Consider the following 21,101-nt stretch of genomic DNA (forward strand, 5'->3'; position numbering starts at 1 on the left):
TATCAGAATAAACAGAAGCAGTGGTGCAGATCTACAGACTGGAGCTGCTACACAGTGGGGAGGACTCACGCATCCCAGAATTCAGCAGTGTGGATCAGGGAAGGAATAAGATCCTTCAAGGTGGAGATGACTGGACTGAAGAAGAGTGATGCTGGCTGGTACTGGTGCTCTATTGGAGATGTACAGGTTCCTGTTCACCTCACAGTCACTGATGCACTCACAGGTATGTTTGTATGTACATTTGTGTTTTAATTAAATTGTAAGTATATAAATGGTGAAATTATATGTCGGTGAACATTTAAAACATAATGAGTGACTGAATAACTAATCCTGTGTCTGTGGTGTGATACTAGATTTGGTCCTATTCAGTTTGACTCTTTCATATTTGTTCTCTGTTGTGTCCTGAATGCAGCATTCTCAGTATGGAGAACAGAGGTAGCAACCAGAGCACATCTTACTGAAAAATGTTCTCACTGATACTAGAATGAGTTTGACAGGTTAATTTGTTAATTATTTCCTCATAGTGACAACAACTGTGACAATGACACCTGACAATAATAAAACGAGCATTAGAAATATCAATCCACACACCACTCCAGGTACCAGAACAGATAGTATTGTGACCATAATCACACAGTGTTTGATATTACTGTGTTGATTTGAGATTTCATGCTTAATCTTGCCTCATACTGACAGAGACACCTGACAGTGAGAACCAGCATTAGAGAGACCATTCCTGTACACAACGCACAATGTGAACAATCTTTCAAACTTCACTTTCTCACAGAGCTTTAAAGACTTCATGAAGCTTCTCACACCTCAGCATCACATGTGGGGTTTTACTCTAATTTACTGTTTGTGTTCTGCAGAGACACAGTCAGAGAATCTTATTAACAAGAAAACCAGCATCAGAAAGACGACTCCACAGACCACTCCAGGTACCATCAGTATTATTGATCTATAATTTATTAAGTACATTTTTTTTTTCCTGTTACATTCCATAACTATTATTACAACAACCATGGTTTGAACACATGAATGGCGTCAGGGATGTGATTACAGTGATTCATTGAGAAGAATGAGATATTTATTAAGGGCAAGTCCAGTATCGTAGTCATTAGAATGGACCAGGCTCAGTTTGCCAACATGTATAACAGGCAGAGACACATTGAACAAAACATATAACAAACAGGCTTACAAAAACACAAGCTAAAGATCACGGAAACAAACAATGAACATACCACAGAGGCTGTAAGACAGAGATATGGACAATGACCAGTAAGAAACACAGGATGTATATTCACACGACTAACGAGGAACTAGACACAGGTGTAACTAATAACCAGAGGCAGAGGACTAAACCAGGAGGTGTGACAACTGGAATTAAAACACTGAGCACACGGTGAATGAAAACATGATTGACAGGTGAGGGCGGAGCCAGATGTGACACTGTGTTTCTAAGATCACATTGCTTATATTTTCTCACCATGGAAACAGCTGTGAATGAAGTTCCTGACTTCTTAAAAACCGACCATTTCACATAAGATCTCCAGCATAGATTCAGACCAAACAATGGAAAAATAATGTAAAAAGTAGCTGAACTGGTGCTCCACAGGTTAAAACTATAAGTTTCGCAATATTAACAAATCATTCACACATTACCAGGCTTTCTAAAGCTGATAAAAACACACCATTCCATTACAGTCTAGCTACAGTCAGGAATGTCTCCTCATCTCCTACAGAATACACACCCTTTATGTTGTTTCTTCTTGTTGTTTTGGTATAATAAAGCTGTGGGTCCTACCTGTGAGAGAGATAGTAGAGGACGGCATATTCCAAAACTTAAAAAAAAGTGATTTACGACTTTGACCTCTAGTTGACCCCCCCCTCTCCACCCCCCCCCCCCCCCCCACCCTCCACCCCCACCCTCCACCCCGAAGAATCGATCCGATGGCGCACGGCGACACTCAACGCTACTGGCCTCTGAAAGATGGAAGGGGTGGCGGAGGGTACTTTTTTGACGAGAACACCTGCACGGTTACCTTCTTCACGATCCCAAGAACGGCCGCCCTTATATTTGAGAATGCTACAGAGAAAGTGGAATACGATCTGTACGACTGGAAGGAGTTCCGAAGATGGTGTACGGAGTTTGAATACCTTGTGGAGAGAGGAGAAGTGCCGCTTCATACTATTAAGGAGCACGAATGGAAAGGTTACAGAAGCCCGTACCACGTTTTCAACATCCGAGCGTGTATGCTCGCCGAGGGAGTAGTAGACCTCTGTTTGGCGGTGACCTGCTCGCGTAAACGCGGGGCTCCCGGAGATGACGTTGGGAAAAATGGTGAGGTGAAGTACGGGCGTCTCAACTGGTACCACATGCTAAAGTATTTCGCCATGGTCGATAATCTGTTCAAGAATATGATGAAAAACATGGGCATTGAAACTATTAAGACGAATCTGTACGGCATGTTTGAGGAGTGCAAAGAAGAAAAAGTCGTGCCTCCGTCGCAAATCATCGAGGAACCCTACGAAGAGGACTCCTCCCACTCCTCATCATCCGATATAAATGAGCCGACCATAGCCGAGCAAGACAAACTGGTCATCATCGACAAACTGGTCATCATCGACATGGCGAACCTAGAGGAGGATCTCGAGACCTCTTCCTCGTCGAGCTCTAATGACGACGAAGAACAGCCTCCTTCAGATCCTGAAGATAAAGAGAACGTGCCTCCCGAAACACCTTCAGTCGAAAAAACAGCCGATGAGATAGACGGCGTTCTCAGCACGAAGGTGCTAAAGATCATTCGAACCGTGATCGGAACCCTGCTGGATGGGATTATCGATAAGGATATCAAGGAAAACTGCAACGGATGCGCTATCGATCACCCGAGTCAACGTCAGCACCAATGCCTGAGCGACCCTGACCCTAGCTATTTCTGTCTGAACCTACCCAAGCTGCTTAAGAAGGTGTTCAAGCCGTGGTTCCCGCAAACGGTGACCGTAGCGCTGAATATGTGCGGTGTCTCAAATCCACCTCCTCACAGCAAGATCTCCGCCGCTGCTGAGGCGATGATGATGGAGCTAAAACACGAAAGTAACATCAAAGATGCTCTGAGAGAGATTGAAGAGCAAAGTCAGGATCTGTGCGAGGACCTGCAGGAGCGCCTTAAGGACATTTGGACGCTGCAAGAAACCATGGCCCTTGACGAGTCGTCTGAAAAAGAAGCCTCAACAGTCTGAAAATTGAGAGGAAATGTTCTAAACTATGGGAAACCTGGTCAGCAGGCGTGACGGTTCTACATCCGAGAACAATCAATTAATAAGGGACATGATCTCTTTGTTCAGCAACACCGTCGACGTCACAGCTTACGATCTCGCCGATGAGAGATTATCTGCTTTAAAAAAACTGATGTGTGTAGTACGGGAATCTAGCGGTCTATGGAGTTCTCTGATCACCGAAGCCAATAATACTAGTTATCCGACGCATACGTATATATCACGCATTCTTTCTTGCATGTTTGAAAAACCCTTTGTATGTAAAGACGCTCACCTATTATGCATTTTCACCTTTGTAACCGACGTGTGTGTTTTGAAACTAAGTAAAGATGAAAAGGTTGATGTAAAAGAAGCCTTTGAACATACTCTTTCATTATTAAATGAACATAATATAAATGTAATCTCTTTTGCCAAAAGTTTGTTTATGAAACCATAAAGCATTGTAACCTCATTTGCCAATTTCTTTTTATAAAAACTATTAAGCAATGTATCCTCATTTGCCATTTTCTTTTTATAAAAACTATTAAGCAATGTATCCTCATTTGCCATTTTCTTTTTATAAAAACTATTAAGCAATGTAATCTCATGTCAAGTTTTGTTTTATAAAAACTATTAAGCAATGTAATCTCATGTGCCAAGTTTGATAATAAAACCACGAAACAACGTATTTGTTGCATCATTGTATTCGGATCAACATGACCGAACGTTTGCTGAAAAAGATTTACTATAACCCCTCAAACCCCGGGTCTTACGGTGGGGTAGCGGGTCTGCAAAGGAGCGTTGAGGAGAAGACCGGTAAAAAAGTAGATGCTGAAAAAATCAAAACCTGGTTAGCGGCGCAGGATGCTTACACTCTACATAAACCGGTCTCAGGGAAATTTAAAAGAAACAGAGTAGTCGTGAAACACATTGACGAGCAATGGCAAGCCGATCTGGTAGATATGTCCGGCTTATCGGAGCATAACGACGGTGCAAAGTTCATGCTAACCTGTATAGATATACTATCCAAATACGCGTGGGTGCGCGTCCTAAAGAACAAGACCGGCGTCGAGGTTACCAAGGCCTTCGAATCGATTCTCAAGGAGAGGAGGGTTCCTAAAAAACTTCAGACCGACGAAGGGAAAGAATTCTTTAACAACAGATTCCAGGCATTAATGAAAAACAATAACATCGTTCACTTTGCTACCGGGACCGGACAGAAAGCCTGCGTGTGTGAGCGGTTCAACAGGACGTTAAAAACCAGAATGTGGAGATACTTCACGGCCGTCAATACGAGAAAATACGTAGACGTGGTGCAAGACCTGGTTCACGCCTACAACCGCAGCTATCATAGCAGCATCAAAATGAAGCCCTCAGAAGTGAACGAGGGAAACTCTTTCAAAGTTTTTAAAACCCTGTATGGATTGTTTGCGCCGAGAGAGCAAAGAAAAAAATTGAGTTTCAAGTTTAAAGTCGGCGATACCGTTAGAATTTCGCGATTAAAACATCAGTTTGAGAAAGGTTACGTACAGAACTTTACGGATGAATATTTTACCGTTTCTGAACGAATAGGGAGAGATCCTCCCGTATACAAACTGCAAGATTACGACGGTGAGAATTTACAAGGAACCTTTTACGAGCAGGAGCTGCAAAAGATTATACTCGGTAAAGATAAGGCTTTTAAAATAGAAAAGATTATATCTGAAAAGACTAGGAACCGAAAGATTTGTCTGGTCAAGTGGGTCGGATGGCCGGACAAGTTTAACTCGTGGATTCCTGCCGAGGAAGTCCGCGACATCGTGAAAGGATAAAAGGAGGCGTTGTACTTTTGCATAAAATTATAACTCCGTAATCATGGAGGAAAGCGGATTCTTCGTTACTCTCCCGAGCAACGCTTCGAGAGGCGTATACCCCAATAACAGAATTTCGTGCTACAGGACGCATTTCTTAAAACCTATAGAGTTGTCTGGTGAGTGGGAGGTAGCACTCACGGAGGTGCAATATCCTAACACGTGGTTCAATCTGCATGAGAAGAACGGCATGGAACCTACCTTTATAGTTAGAAGGGAAGGCGTCGAGAGCAAGAGGTTTTTTATTTCGCAAGGGTATTACGATGACATAAACCTCATCGTAAAGGAAATGAATAAGAAGATGAAATCTTTTGACCCCGAACTAAAGTTAGAATACCGTCCGTTGATAAACAAAATCCGACTTGCGGCCTCCCCCAAACCCTATTGTTTGGAGGCTAAAGGTAACCTTTCGCTTATTCTCGGTCTGGCATCCAAACACCTCATGCAGGAAGAGCCGGAGGCACCCTTCCCTACGGATCTTCGCGGAGGGATTTACTCATTGTTCATGTATACCGATATTATACAATATCAGAGAGTGGGGGACAGCTTTGTGCCTCTGTTGAGATGCGTACATATAGGGGGGAATAAACACGATTTCGTCACAGTATCGTATGATAAGCCACACTACGTACGTGTTACCAAAGCTCTCATAAACGATATAACCGTCGAAATCAAATCCGATCAAAATATCGAAGTACCTTTTCAATACGGGAAAGTTATAGCTAAACTTCACTTTAGACCGGTAAAACATTCATTCTGCATTTGAAGAAAAGAAAGAAAGAAAAAAAAAATGCATCGAACGAGTTACGGAGATCCTCAGATCTATGTGGACTACTATAAGCATCAAGCCGGAAATGGTCTTCCGGGGTTCCAAGGGTCTCCGGTCATGTATGGGGCGGGACTCGGTGGTATGTTCAAATCGCTTTTTAGGATGGCGGTTCCCCTTATCAAAAGAGGATTCTCTATTGCAACGCCTCATTTAAAAACCGCCGCGAAAGGGATAGTAGGCGACGTGATTAGCAACATTGTGGCCAAGAAGCAAGAGGGATCGGGACTCGCCGCCATTGCCCGCAGGAACGCTAGGTGTCCTCCCGGAAGACGCCTCACGTCATCGTATAAAAAACGCAACGTCGTCGCGAGTAAGGTCAAAGTGAAGAATAAAACCAAACGAAGAAGCGGTAAACGTCCTTCCTCCGACAACAAAAGAAAACTGAACATCTTCTAGAACAGCTATGGCCTTTCTGCATAGTATGTCGACCGAATGCGCCAAAACGGAACTGGATATCTTCACTCTGCCTTATACTCAAACAAGTATCGAAAAGTATGCGTACGTGGAAATACCGCCGCTTTCATCCGTTGCAGACGGAGGAGCGCCGATAGATTTTTACGTAGCGGGTAATAGCGACGATTACCTGGATCTCAACAACACTTTTTTATACCTAAGATGTAAAATCACAAACCCTGACGGAACCGACATAGCCGCCGACGCAAAGGTCGGAGTCGTGAACTACCCGATAGCCTCCCTTTTTTCACAAGTGGACGTTATGCTAGGAGACCGCCTCATCAGTCAGTCGAGTAATACGTACCCTTACAGAGCCGTCATGGAATGCCTCATGAATTACGGCAAGGACACGCTGGAGACTCAGTTTTCAAGCGGTATGTTTTACAAGGACACTGCGGAGCATATGGATGCTACGGACCCGGCGGGTCGGAACATGGGTCTCAGAAGCAGAGCCGCGTTTAGCGGCGAAAGTAGTCCCTTTGACCTGATCGGATACATTCACTCCGATATATTTTTTCAGGATAAATTTTTACTGAACGGAGTGGACCTGAAAATTAAATTTGTAAGGAGTAAAGACGAGTTTTGTCTGATGAAAGAAGGACAGACGGACTACGTTATAAAAATACTCACGGCTTCTCTTTTTGTGAAAAAAGTCACCGTGTCTCCCGCTGTGAAGTTGGGCCACGCGCACGCGCTTCTGAACGCCACAGCCAAGTACCCCATGGAAAGGGTGTGCATGAAGACCTTCAGTTTACCCGCGGGGAGCCGCGTATGCACCCAAGAAAATCTGTTCCTGGGCCCTCTTCCAAAAACCGTCGTTATAGGAATGGTGGATAACGACGCGTACGTAGGAGCCTACAATAAAAACCCCTTTAATTTCAAACACTACGACACAGAGTTTATCGCACTCTACGTGGACGGAACCCAACATCCCGCTAAGCCTTTTCAACCGAATTTTCAAGCCGGTAACGCCGTTCGCGAATATCACTCGCTAATTCTGGCTTCGGGAAAACACCTTAAAGATCAAGCTCTTTCCATCGGTCGTGAAGAGTACATAGGAGGCTACACATTGCTGGCTTTCAATCTATCCCCCGACGATGAAGGAGGGCAGCATCTGTCGCTGATAAAGTCCGGAAATATGAGAATGGAACTCCGGTTTAAAAATCCTCTGCCGAGGACCATAAATCTCGTTATTTACGCAACGTTCGATACCATACTGCAAATAAATAACCACCGTAACGTGCTCATCGACTACCAATAAAAACGCATGGACACAGGAGAACTTACCGAGGTGATGAGAAGCTGCCGCGCTTTGGAGAAAGTCTTTTCGGGAGTGGTTCCCTGCGACCGGCTACCTAGCATTAAGCTGAAACGCTTTCCCGCCATGTTTGTCGTAAACACGCACCCCAGTCATATGCCCGGGGAGCACTGGTTGGCCCTGTGTCTGAACGACGAAAGGTCCGGAGAATTTTTTGATTCTTACGGTAACCCTCCAGACTACGAACTCTTTCCTAAATCTATTTATTCATTTATGAAAAAGAACTGCAAAGAAATAAGACATAACTCTACACAAGTTCAGAGCTTTGATTCCGTTTGCTGCGGCCCTCACTGCGTTTTCTTTTTATGTCAAAGGGCTAAAGGAAGATCGTTTAATCAAGTTATATCGAATTATAAGGACGATGTAAAAATCAACGATAAAATGGTTGTAGCTTTTGTCAAAAAAATGTACACTAGACTGAATAAGAGATGTTCCGTTACTTGTAATCAGCGAGCATGTTCCGGCGAAAAGTTTAAATGCTCTGTAAAAGATTAGACGGACGCCATTTTGTCTTTTAGTATTTTTATTAATAAATTGTAATTACAATGAACAAATAAACGATATAACCGCCTATTGTTGTCTTTATGTCCTTAATCAAAATTCACCCACGCCGAAGAGTTAAAAGCATAATCAGAACTAGATGAATCGGAACTAGCAGGGGCGAAACTCGTCGAGTTTTTAATGGTCGACACTTTTTGACGTACGGCGTCATTAGGAATGGTGGAATACGGTACATTTAATGTAGCTACCGTGTGTAGTATTTCATTCCAGCCTAGGGGGCGTCTGTTGTCGGGTATCTTGTGGGTAGCCGTGAGGTTTTTAATCAAGTCCAGCATGTGCGAGCCTTTAATCGTTTTTCCTTGGAAAACAAGCTCTCCCTCATCATTCCACGATGCCGTTTGACCCGATTTAGCTATTTTGTCCAGAATGTAGGAGGCGTTTTTTCTGGCTCTCGCCGGTACGTTTTCGATAACCTCTTTTACCATCTCGTCCTTGGTCACGCTTAGATCTACCGGTTGATCCTGTATCTGGCTGATCGGTTCCTTGGGGAGGGATAGGGTTAATCGCGACGTTTCTTCTTCTTCGCCTCTTTTAACGACGTTTAAAAATCTTTGCAAAGCCGCGGAGTAAAGTTTAGCCTTGTCGTAGGGATTCATGTCCGTCCTAGATAAAATGTGACGCATAACCGTGTCTAAATCATTTTCAACGGTCCGTCTTATATTTTCTTTACCCGTCGACGCATTTTTAAGCATATCTAATTGATGTTGAGGAACCAAATACATCTTCTCAGCAGTCTCCATTTTTTATCCTTTGCCCGATAGCAGGCTGCTTATAAAGGGAACGGCTACGCTGAGCAGAGGGAGAAGGAAACCTCCGTGCTGGTTAATAGCTTTTCTCTTTGTAGCTACAGAAGCTCTTTTATTCGCAAAAAGTTTTATCCACTTTTTCTGTCTTTTCAAAACACGGTACTGTTTAGCGGTCAGAGGAATGTTCCCGCGGAGCAGATTAAAAGCCAATTCGCATATAGAAAGTATGAGTTCCGGCGAAGCTTCGTGTAATATAACCTTCCTACGTCGGGGTTGTGACTTATATAAGGTTTTCAACGCGGGTAGGTTCGTCCTTAGTCGAGCCGACATTTTCTTTCCCGGCGTTATTTGAATTTTTTCTTCTTGGGGACGTACACGGCGGGATTCTCCCAGGAAAACGCGCTTGACCTAAGACGGAGCTCCTCTGGCGTTTGAGCTTTCAAGTCTACTAATAAATAGCCGTAAGGTTTAGAGGCGGCGTCTTGAAAGCACTCTATAAAGTATTTTGAGTTTCCGGGGTACATTTGACGCGCCAGTACGCTGATCTGCGACTTGTCTCTGGGATTTTTAAATAAAACCATGTAGTTTGCATTCAGGTTGATGGTTCTACTAGTCTTACCTTGAAAGAAAAGATTTTGCACCAAATACAAAACGCTCAAGTTTCTGTGATGCGTGTATTTTGTAAACGCTTTTTCAATCTCGTCGTTTTTGCTGGCATCGTTCATGAGATCGTCCAAAATGAGAAGGTTAGTCCTATCTATAGGAAACAGTTGGTCGTCACACAGAGATTCGGGTATTCCTTGAACAAAGCGAACATTTATTTTGTTCATCAAATCATCGTACAGAGGTTGCCAACATGTATAACACCAAACGATATTATCCGGGACTTTAGACATCGTTTCATTACATTTTTCCAACAACTTTTTAATAAAAAAAGATTTTCCACAGTTACTGGGTCCGCAAACTATACAAGAAAATGGTAGCTGAAACCTAGCATCAAAATGCTCCATGACCGGAGACCCAAAAATGTTAAAGCTTAATACCCGTAGGGCAGAGTCCTGAAATCGGGCAGCAAAATGCGCTTATCGTACACGATCCTGAACCTTTTCTGTTGTGTTTTGTTTTTTAGGAGGAAGCCTATTTTATCCCTGACAATCATGTTGCGGGACGTCATTATCTCTCTAGAACGGGAGGGGTTTTTAACGTGTTCGTCGACCAGTTCCGTCAAAGATTTCAGGTTGACTAGTTTATCGTTGGTGTAATTTAACGTGAGCCCCTTAACCTTCATAACGTTCTCACCCTTTAATGTACGGAAACCGTACGTTTTTGGCCCTCCGCTGACAAACTCTACAATGCTATCGCCTTCAGAGAGCTCGCTGGTGAGTCCCCCCAAATAATCGCTCAACGGCGGCATCCAATCTCCGTCACGGGAGACAAACACCACCGAATCTGTGTCTGTGTAAAGAACCCTTCTTTGCAATTTGTCCATGAGCTCGTAAAGCTCCAGTCTGGCGTAGGTGGTCGTGAAAACGCCTATGAAAACGTTTGAGACGCCGGGGTCCATGCATCTGACGTCGGCCTGTCGCCACTGCACAAGCGCTACATCGTCGTTCAAGAACGACAAGTCCCTGACTTTGATGCTCGTTGAAAACATAAACTTTAAAAACATTTCAGGCTGCGTGATCAGAGTCGTGTTCAGTCTGTCGGGCCGCTGACACATTTTTCCCCAGAGAGAATTTAGAGCTAGTTTAGCCACAGATCTCTTGGCGGGGTTATGTGTTATTTTCCCAGCGTCCAGACGAATTCCTTCATGTTCCTCGTACCCTCTCAGGTATTCCTCCTCGTCCGCCGCACATTTTACCCAGGAGGGGTACCCGCTGCTCTCCTGTTTAGTTTTCAAAAACATTTTAATGTAATCCGCAAACAGGGTGTCGGAGCGTAAGGGGAAATGCCAGACTTCAAAGATTTTCTGCACCACGTAGCCTTTTTCGACGGCTTTGATCACTTCTTGAGTGCACCAAGTACCCGTCAGGGCTCTTTTGTCGTCGCTATGCTCGCACTCCGACAGCCGATGTAGCACGCAGGTTCTACAGAGAGGGAAGGTGAGTTTGCCGTTTACTCTGTAGGGCAGAACAGGCGCCCACAAGCCTCTGGGGGGCAAAACTTTGACTCTGACTATACCGAAATATTGTTCTATCGGTAGGAAGTCCTTGAATACAACCACGGGGTGTCCGAGGGGGTAGGTCTTTGTTTTGTTGACGAATGGGTAGAGAGATGTGAAGTCGTAGTAATCGATCCTCTCCTCGGGTTGAGCCACGTAGTGCAGATTTAACGCGTTGGTCCTCCCCCCAAACAAAGCATCGCGGGGATTTAACCTTTCTGGAAAGTCAAATGATTTCAGAAAACTTTTCACATCCTCATCGGTCTTTTTCATCTCGCTCCACTCGTGTTCCCATATCAAGGTCATTCGCAGATCGTAAGTGTGCTTCAAGTGTTGAATTCTCGTCTTCGTTCTCTCGAGTAGACTCCCATACGTTGTACCTTGGGTCAGAGGGTGATGCTTGTGCGAGGCGAAGCATTTATCACAGCCGTGATAAAAACATCCTAAAAACTCGTACGCTCTCCGCACGCCTTTGTGCTCGCTGTATCCGTCCACGGCGTATTTACCAAATTTCACTTCCCCACCGTTCAGAGCGTGCTGAATGTTTATCTTCCGCTTTTGCGCCACATACTCCAACCATTGGATAGAAGAAGACGAAAAAGATTTCTGTCCCCTGACGTAATGATCCAACGGTGGAATGGCCAACGTGTGTGGAGAAAGAAACTTTGTTCTAAAGATTTTCATGCACACGCTGGCTATGGTGATGCAACTGAAGGGGTCGACTGTTGTGCTTTACAGGATCTCTTCCCTGAATATCAGACAGGCTCGCCTCAAAATCTTTACGTCGTTCTTACAGTACTTGGCCATCTCTTTCTTGAATAGAAAGATTCCTCCTTTGATCTTCTCGTACCATCGGAAGAACTCCTCGCGATCTTTGGGCATCATGCTGTCGGCACCGTAGAATTCGGGAGCGGGGTAAGGCCCTACATAGTCCTGATGTTCCGGGATGTTCCAATAGTGTGGAAAGTATCCTTTAGCGTCTGACTCGAACCCCATAGCTTTAGGCATTGCGGAGAGTTTCATAGGCATGAAGCAGAGGCTGTCGATAAACCTCTGATTAAACTCGGGGTCGGTAAAACACAGAATTTTGCTGCCTTGTGCTACAATGTCAGGAGCTACGCCTTCTTTCACCAGGTAGTTAAGCAGGAGATAGGAATCGTATCCTCTAGCGTTGTGTGCTATGAACATATAGTTGCTGTATGCGGGCTTGCGGAATTTCGCAAAGAATTTTTTGACGCAGTCTTCCCCGGACCACGTCCACGTTTCTCCTTTAAAATCCATGCAACATAAAAAATTTGCTACGTGCACGCCCGTCGCTTGATGACATTCCAGATCGTAGAAGATGAGTTTGTTGCTCTGCTTTTCTTTCTCTAGAGGTTCGATAAAACACTGATGATTAAACAGTTCATCCAACTTTTCCCCGCAGAGACGACAGCTTTGACCGATGCATTTATGAGACTTCTGCCCAGCGAATGATGTTTTAACCATCGTGTTACATTGTGCGCAATAGTACGCTCTTTCGCATAATGTGTACGTAATGTTTTCATTCGTCTTTTTCGACTCCTTGTGTTTGTCATAACAGTACTGAGATCTGCACAGTCTTAGACAGTCCGGGCATTGTAAGAGACTCTTCTGTTTGTGTTTGTGACATTCGGAATCGTTACAGACGCCGCACGCGTATTTACAACTGTGACTCCTGCGGTCATTGTAAGTAGCGTAGCAGTAATTGCAGAAGTAAGCCGCGCCTAGAAGTCCTTTTATGTTTTTTACACCATAGTAATGTTTATCGTGTAAAAATATGAACAAAGTCCGATCATTGGGGATTTCAGAGGTTTGAAAAAATGAATATCCTTTTTTGGAGACGGTACGGTGCAATACTACAATTTTACAGTTGAGATGACTCTCAAATCGATGTACGTCCGCAAACCCGACTTCGTCTTGGGGTCTTAATTCCGCATCTCTCTGTAACTGTTCCGCTATCCTACATATCTCAAAATGACTCCTCCCAGGATTCAACAGCTTAGCGACGCACAGCGCGAAACACAAATTATTACCCTCGTTTAGAAAAACGTATAAATGCTTGAGCTTTTTCCTTACAACTTCGGAATGGAGGAGGCCTGATAATTTTCTCCTGTCCCCACCCCCTCCCCTCGGAGCGTGCACTAATTGAATCACCAAATCAACGGCGTCGCTCATCAACACTTCATGGTTGCTCTGCATAGCTTTCTCGAGAGGTGATAGAAACGAATCTAACGCTACTCCCTCAGAGGTCACTTCAATAGGTTCTGAAATGCTCAGATTAGGTCCGTGAATTTGAAAAATCATGACGTCGTTCGGTTCTACGGCTTCGCGAGCAACGTCTACCATCTCATCTATAATCCCTAAAACGTGGTTGTGAAAATCAGAGAAACTGCTGATGTCCTCTAATGAGGAGAAATTTACTTTCCTTCTAATTTCTGTGTTATTGAACTTTTCCCTCTTTTTAATTCTAATGCTCGGGTCTGTAGCCGCTCCACAGCCTACTTGTTCGGCGTCAATATTGATCATGGGGTGAGAATAATTTGGTCTCTCCTCATCAATTTCAATCGGTACGTTATTTTGATTATCAGAGGTTTGGCTATTTAATTCTCTAAGATATTGCTCTAGTTCTTGGAAACAATCGTATTGTTCTGGTTGTGTAATCTCGGTTCTGGCTTCGGGGCTCTGAGCATTGTAATCAATAGGTATTGCCAATCCTTCATTCAGAGAATTTACGGCTTGTAAAACGTGAGTATTTACTGTAGCATTTAAATCTCTAAGATATTGCTCTAGTTCTTGGAAACAATCGTATTGTTGTTCTGGTTGTGTAATCTCGGTTCTGGCATCGGGGCTCTGAGCATTGTAATCGATAGGTATTGCCAATCCTTCATTCAGAGAATTTACGGCTTGTAAAACGTGAGTATTTACTGTAGCATTTAAATCTCTAAGATATTGCTCTAGTTCTTGGAAACAATCGTATTGTTGTTCTGGTTGTGTAATCTCGGTTCTGGCATCGGGGCTCTGAGCATTGTAATCGATAGGTATTGCCAATCCTTCATTCAGAGAATTTACGGCTTGTAACATGTGAGGGTTCGTCGCGTCTTCAGGCAGGTTGTGATTTATTTCTGTAAGACAATGAATGAAGTCGTGTAAATCATAAATGCTTTATTAGACACGTTGGTTATATATCATGAGTGAACTTGTGTAAATGCTTTATTAGACATGTTGGTTATATATCATGAGTGAACTTGTGTAAATGCTTTATTAGACACGTTGTTATATATCATGTCGTTATGTTTCATGAGTGAACTCGTGTAAATGCTTTATTAGACACGTTGTTATATATCATGTCGTTATGTTTCATGAGTGAACTCGTGTAAATGCTTTATTAGACACATTGGTTCATGAAAGGGGCTCTCTGACGCTAATAACGGCTTCGTTCATAAACAAATTAGCTGAGCTTAACACTGCGTACGCGGCAGAATTCACTTGGCTCTGCGTACCGTGGATACGCGCGACTTTCAGACGTTCAGCGGCTGCAAGAGCGTCTCTTGCCCTTCGAATGAGATCAGCAGTCATGAGGTCCTCCTCCTCCTCCTCCATGACATATCGATTCGGCTCATGTTCCTGAAGATGACCCGCTCCGTCTTCCTGATTTGAAGTTGCGCTGGCTGCTAAAGTACAGATGAGTAAACAATCTTACTATCGAATTGTGAAATCATTTTTTCACATCATCATGTTCGGTAAAACATTCAAAAAACGTACGTGACGGAGGAGGTCCTCTGAGCGGTGAAGCATGTTCCCCACTGTCGAAACGCAAAGAACTCGCTTCAGACAGCGTTTCCCAAGCGTTCGGACCCTGTTCAGTAATTACTGACTGAGTTTCTAACGCTGGAGCGGGCTCCCAGTCGTTCATCGCTTGATTAATGATGTCATCATCTTTGAAAAAATTTAGTCAAATGAGAATAATTTAGTCAAATGAGAATAATAATGATTCAAAATAATAATAATAATAAAATAAAACATACCCGGAGATGCACGAAAAGGATGTACAATCGCTATACGTTCGACGTCCAGATCAGTATATAATGAAATCTCTTGGTATTCAAATTCATCTTCATTATCTAGATATTATGAACAATAGACATATATTAATTCGGTAGGAAATTATCTGAAAAAACATTTCAAAATCTGAAATCTTTTTTTATAAAATCATTACATTAAATGGTCGCTAGATGGCAGTGTAGGATAACTAATGGAAGAATGATAGAAGTTTTCTGTGAAAACCGTTCTCAGAAATCTTTTTATGAAATCAATACATTAAATGTCCGTTAGAAGGCAGTGTAGGATAACTAGCGAAAGTTTTCTGTGAAAACCGAGGTTCATTCAATATGCTCTTTGAACTCTTACAATGCATGGAAGACAGTTTTAAATGTAACGTTCAATCAATATGCAATTTTAACTTATTGTGTTACCTTATTATACATATAATTATACATATTATTGTGTTAACTTATTATAATGTTAACTTATTATACATCATTTGTGAAATATAGTATAAATGTTTAAATGAGTACATTTAAGGTTTAGCTACGTTTTATTACTTTCATAATAATACTATAGTAATTTAATACATTCAAAATAACTCCAAAGTCTTACCTCCTGCTCGAGACGCGTTCATATTAAATGTCGGCTTGCTTGCTTGGACGGGTCCTGGTCACGCGAGTGAAACATCTAACTTCCTACGATGCTAGAAGCACCTTTTTGTACATTTCTTTAACGTGGGGGAGATGTATTTTGATATATTACTCTGTGTGTGTCTGTGTGTGTATGCATGCGTGGAGAGGGGGGGGTCAACTAGAGGTCAAAGTCGTAAATCACTTTTTTTTAAGTTTTGGAATATGCCGTCCTCTACTATCTCTCCTGTGATAACGCAGGTGGAGAAGTGAATGTTCCTTGTGAAACACATGACTGAATCCTGTCTGCTCTCGATATAGGAGACATTTATGTAAAGATTAAGATTACTGAACATCCCTGATAGAAACAGTGCAGAAACAGATGTGGTTCAGCTGTATTTTGAGGACTGGTGGGGTTAAAGCAAAACATAATATTCATATTCCAATGATTCTTTAGGTTGTAACCCAAGAGACACTGGACTGTCTGACAATGATAAACCCACGTGAGTGCAACAAACCCAAATTATTATTATGTGAGAACTTGCTGAAGAGAACAAAGAAGGTTCTCGTGAGGCAAATCATTGTTACTGCAGCTGAATTGTGTGTAATTAATCATTACAGTCATGCTCTAAACTATGAAATTGTAGTGGTTATCTGACTCTTTACAAAACTCTGATTCTTTATTTAAAAACTGTATTAGCTTCATAGCTGTTGAGGGAAAGAAATTGTTAGATATCCAAGTGCTTCATCTGAGTGTATGTTCCAGCCCAATTCCTCTTGGCTTTAAAATGTATAAACATGTCATGTCCAAAAACAGACTTGAACAAAGTTAGATTATCTTTGTAAGATTAACTTTGACAGGGCTGAATTTTTATAATCTGTCATTTTGTTTTTTGAACCAAGATAATGTGCACAGGCAGTGATGTGTTGTGGACGTCTCAACAGTTTGGCCCATTGTGATTCATCGATGGTTTGTTTTATGTTTCAGAGATATTGTGGAGTTCTGCATTTCACACAACTGAACCACCTCTGATGTACGATTCTTGTGGACTAAGATTGGTGAAATTCTTGTGGTGACAAGATTGTGGCTTATACTGTTGGAATCTTAAATCATGATGAAATCTTTTGTACCAAGTGTGCACCAAGAAATGCATATTCAAACACATTCAATTTTGTATTTCTAGTCTAACTGCAGTACCCTGTACATACCTAAACTATATCCCTTCATATTAAGTTGTATATTATTGTTGTATTAAGAAAAGTTCCTGTTTTCACTGTTGTAAACCTGTTCAGTGACTAATTACACGGGACAGACTATGAAAAATTATAAAACTAATAGTGTACATGAGAAAATGGTCTCCCTTCTCTCTTCTGACAGTCTGTTCTTCATGTATTTCAACACTGTCATGTTTTTGTTCTACTTACTATAGTGAATGTGAACTATATGAATACATCTCCACAGTGGCGTGCACAGACATTTTGGGGGGCAAGTGCTCGGGGGGGGAGGGGGGTGAAGGGCACTTTTTAGCGCACGTGGAACACTTCATTATAAAAAAAATTACAAGCACATGTTGAATGAAATTTGACTTTTATTTGTCACATTCTCTAAACGTGAGTTTTCAATGGAAAAAAGTCACGCAGCCAACTGATATAATTCATATCCAATATACAGTCATGTCCTTCAGTTAACTTCTGTTTACCCTCCACTGTCTGCAGGCCTTGTTGCATATATTTTGCAATTAGTAAATCAATTATAGGCCTACAATTAAGACAGTAAAAGACCAAAAAGTACAAGAAGGAGTTATAGGCTACTGAGTGTTGTCATTACATGAATGCAGATGGACATTTTTCACAGGTAATGGGGAACTTCCCGTTTCTTCTTTCACAAACGAATGTGTTAATTTATGTTGCCTAACAAAACCTATACAACAGAAAACTTTCAGCTTAATACATAGATTTGCAAACTCTACCTTAATTATTTGTATGTGGTCATCCTCACGTTATCTATCATTGATTTGGGCTAGAGCGACTAGTTTATCAGGTGACCAGTCGGCTAAAAATGCTTAGTAGTTTGGTGCTGTATGAGACATTTTACTGCACAAGAAAATGATTTCACGTTGGGCCTAGAGGGCAAACGGTATGATTTGACTTGATGTGTATGTGACCTGGCTGGTGGGGCACGGGAGAAGAAGTCTATCTGTGAGCATGTGTGCTGTGCTGAAGACGCTTCCTTCACCTCGCTGAACTGAACTGCTGCTGCAGCGCATCTGGTGTTAAAGGAAGAGAGAGGTCGGGTGTGTGCGAGGTGGTGGCTCATTTCAGGGCATTGTTTTTAATCGCTCAGGTTTTCAAAAGATCATTTCAAACCGACCTCAGTAAAATGATAATAAAAATAAAAAATAAAATAAAAAAACGAAGTTTCAAAAGGGCATTTTCGTTGATAAAGGGCAGAGTTGGTGGTGCTTTAGCTGATGTCTATGTGTGCACGCCCCTGCATCTCCATTATCATCCTTACTGATGTTGTTGTCATTTAGTTGTAATGGAAGTTGAAATTTCAGAGTCAAGAGTGTGTAGACATCTCCCTGTTTCTAGAGGTTCCAGGAGTCTCCAGCATTTTAATAGGGACTCAAGATTAGAGACAGAACTAGAGACAGATTAGAGTTCAACATTCAACTTTTTGAGATTAGATTGACTGAAAGAGAGCATGAGAGAAGATGAGAAAAAGACACACACACACACACAAAGACACATACCTACTGTGGCATCATATGTAATTCCAACATAATAGGTAGTTCATCTGAAGTTCAGCGATAGAGCTGTTTTGATGTTTTAACATGTCTTATTATGTTTGTAATACTCATGTTTTAACATGTTGTTTATCATTATTTGAAATGTTCACACACACTGTTCTGATGTTAGATGTAGAAGTCATGCCTAAGGTTAATGTCTAATAAACACTCAGAACATTGTTTTTGCTGTTTTATGCTTAAAAAGGGATAAAGACTTTAGTTTTCTGTGTTCACTGCATACTGTAATTGTAACAGGGCAGCAGGACTGCCGTAATCTGCTCTGGCCCCATCCCAATGCGGCGCGGTGATGAGCAATACAGCAGGCTCACGTCGCTAAACCGCTGGATGTCCAAGTGGTGCTCCGAAAATCAAGTGGGCTTTATTGATAATTGGAAAGAGTTCGAGGGCAAGCCTGGTCTTTTAGGCAGGGACGGTGTCCACCCCACCCGGGATGGCGCTGCCCTGTTATCTTGCAGCATAGCCCGTAGTCTGTTAGTTAGTGGGCAGTGTAGTACTAGGAGCTGCTGACTAACCAGAGTCGCGACCAGGCCACAGACTAACGGGCTAAACCTGTCTGCGAGCTGCTTAGAGACGTCACCAAGATCCCATAGGATTGAGACTGTGTCTGTGCCCCGGGTTAAATTAAATCATAAGAAAATAGTCCGTCCTAAGTTTTTAACTAATATTCAAACTTCACATCCAATTATTACCTATATGACCGATCTGAAAATTTTATTAATTAATATTCGATCACTCAACTCTAAAGCAGTTTTTATGAATGAACTTATAACTGACCAGAAAATTGATATTCTATGTCTAACTGAAACGTGGATTCAATGTGGTGACTATTTATCTCTAAACGAAGCCACTCCCTGTGGGATATAGTTATATACATAAACCTAGATTGTCAGGCAGAGGAGGAGGAATATGTATAATATATCGTGATTGTTTAGAAATTCATCAGAAATACTTGGATATCTTTAATTCATTTGAGATGCTGTCTATTAATGTAATTAGTCCATCTGAAAATAAAAGTTCATTTTCCCTAAAAATGTATATAGACCACCAGGGCCTTACTCAGATTTCTTAAAAGATTTCACAAATTTTACAGCAAATTTAGCAGTTAGTAGTGACAAAATAATAATGGTAGGAGACTTTAACATACATTTTGATAATGCGGAGGATCCACTGACAAGGGCTTTTACTTCTATATTGAACTCTGTTGGCATTAAACAAAACGTAGTAGGACCTACACACTATCAAAATCATACCCTAGATTTAATCTTAACGTTGGGTATTGACATAGATAATATAAATATACTCCCGCAAACCGTAGCTATCTCTGATCACTATTTAGTCAAATTTGAGATTCATCTTAACATAAATACCCGCCCGTCTCCTCGGCAGTGTATAAAGCGCTCGATAAATTCATTAACAGCAACACAGTTTATTGAAGCCCTCCCTGATTTAACTGCTCTAGCCCACTCGCCATCCTATCATCAGGAGAGTTAGATAGTCTAACCAACTGCATAGAGAATACCTGCAGATCAGCTCTAGACATAGTAGCTCCACTCAAATATAAAAAGACTAGATCTAAAAAACTCGCTCCGTGGTACACTGACCAAACTAGAAACTTAAAACAAATAGCACGTAAATTAGAGCGTAAATGGCAATCTACTAAGTTGGAAGTATTCTACTGTGCCTGGAAGGATAGCATCATTGACTACAAACGGGCACTCGCTAAAGCACGCTCAGCATACCTAGACTCACTAATAGAGAAAAATAAAAACAATCCTAGATTTCTTTTTAATACTATTTCCAAACTTACAAAAAATCAAGCAGGCGCAGAACCTCAGATTCCAGTAAACCTCACTAGTAATGTATTTATAGATTTTTTTGATAATAAAATAGAGAATATTAGACAAAATATAAAACCTTTTATTAGCAATATAACTGGTATGTCATCTGGTTTGGTTGACATCGATTTAAATCGCATACTGGGAGAAAAACTTTTCATCCACTCCCACAATCAGAATTAGAGAAAATAATTTCTTCCTTAAATTGTGCTACCTGCACACTAGACTTGGTTCCATCAAAGTTATTAAAAGAGGTATTACCAGCGGTAACTGAACCTCTTCTAACTATAGTTAACTCATCCATTACAATAGGTCACATGCCCAAATCATGTAAATTAGCAGTTATTAAACCTCTGATTAAGAAACCAAATCTTGATCCTACTGTACTATCTAATTATAGACCCATTTCAAACACATCATTTATATCTAAGATCATAGAAAAAGCTGTTGCCCAGCAATTATGCCTATATCTGCATAGGCATCACATATTTGAAAAGTTCCAATCTGGTTTTAGGCGCCATCACAGTACTGAAACAGCATTAGTTAAAGTAACAAATGACCTCCTCCTTGCTTCAGATCAAGGTTATGT

The 21,101-nt window shown here is 41.8% G+C and overlaps 1 long non-coding RNA gene across 1 annotated transcript; it reads left to right on the forward strand.

The window, feature by feature from the left end:
• Nucleotides 1–897: 897 nt before the first annotated feature.
• On the forward strand, nucleotides 898–17,070 carry LOC143482865 (uncharacterized). The gene is made up of 3 exons (XR_013122310.1): nucleotides 898–938; nucleotides 16,325–16,370; nucleotides 16,856–17,070. It is a non-coding gene; the product is annotated as an uncharacterized LOC143482865 (long non-coding RNA).
• Nucleotides 17,071–21,101: the final 4,031 nt, after the last annotated feature.

This window comes from Brachyhypopomus gauderio, chromosome 19 (genome assembly GCF_052324685.1).
Source record: "Brachyhypopomus gauderio isolate BG-103 chromosome 19, BGAUD_0.2, whole genome shotgun sequence".
Taxonomy (NCBI): Eukaryota; Metazoa; Chordata; class Actinopteri; order Gymnotiformes; family Hypopomidae; genus Brachyhypopomus; species Brachyhypopomus gauderio.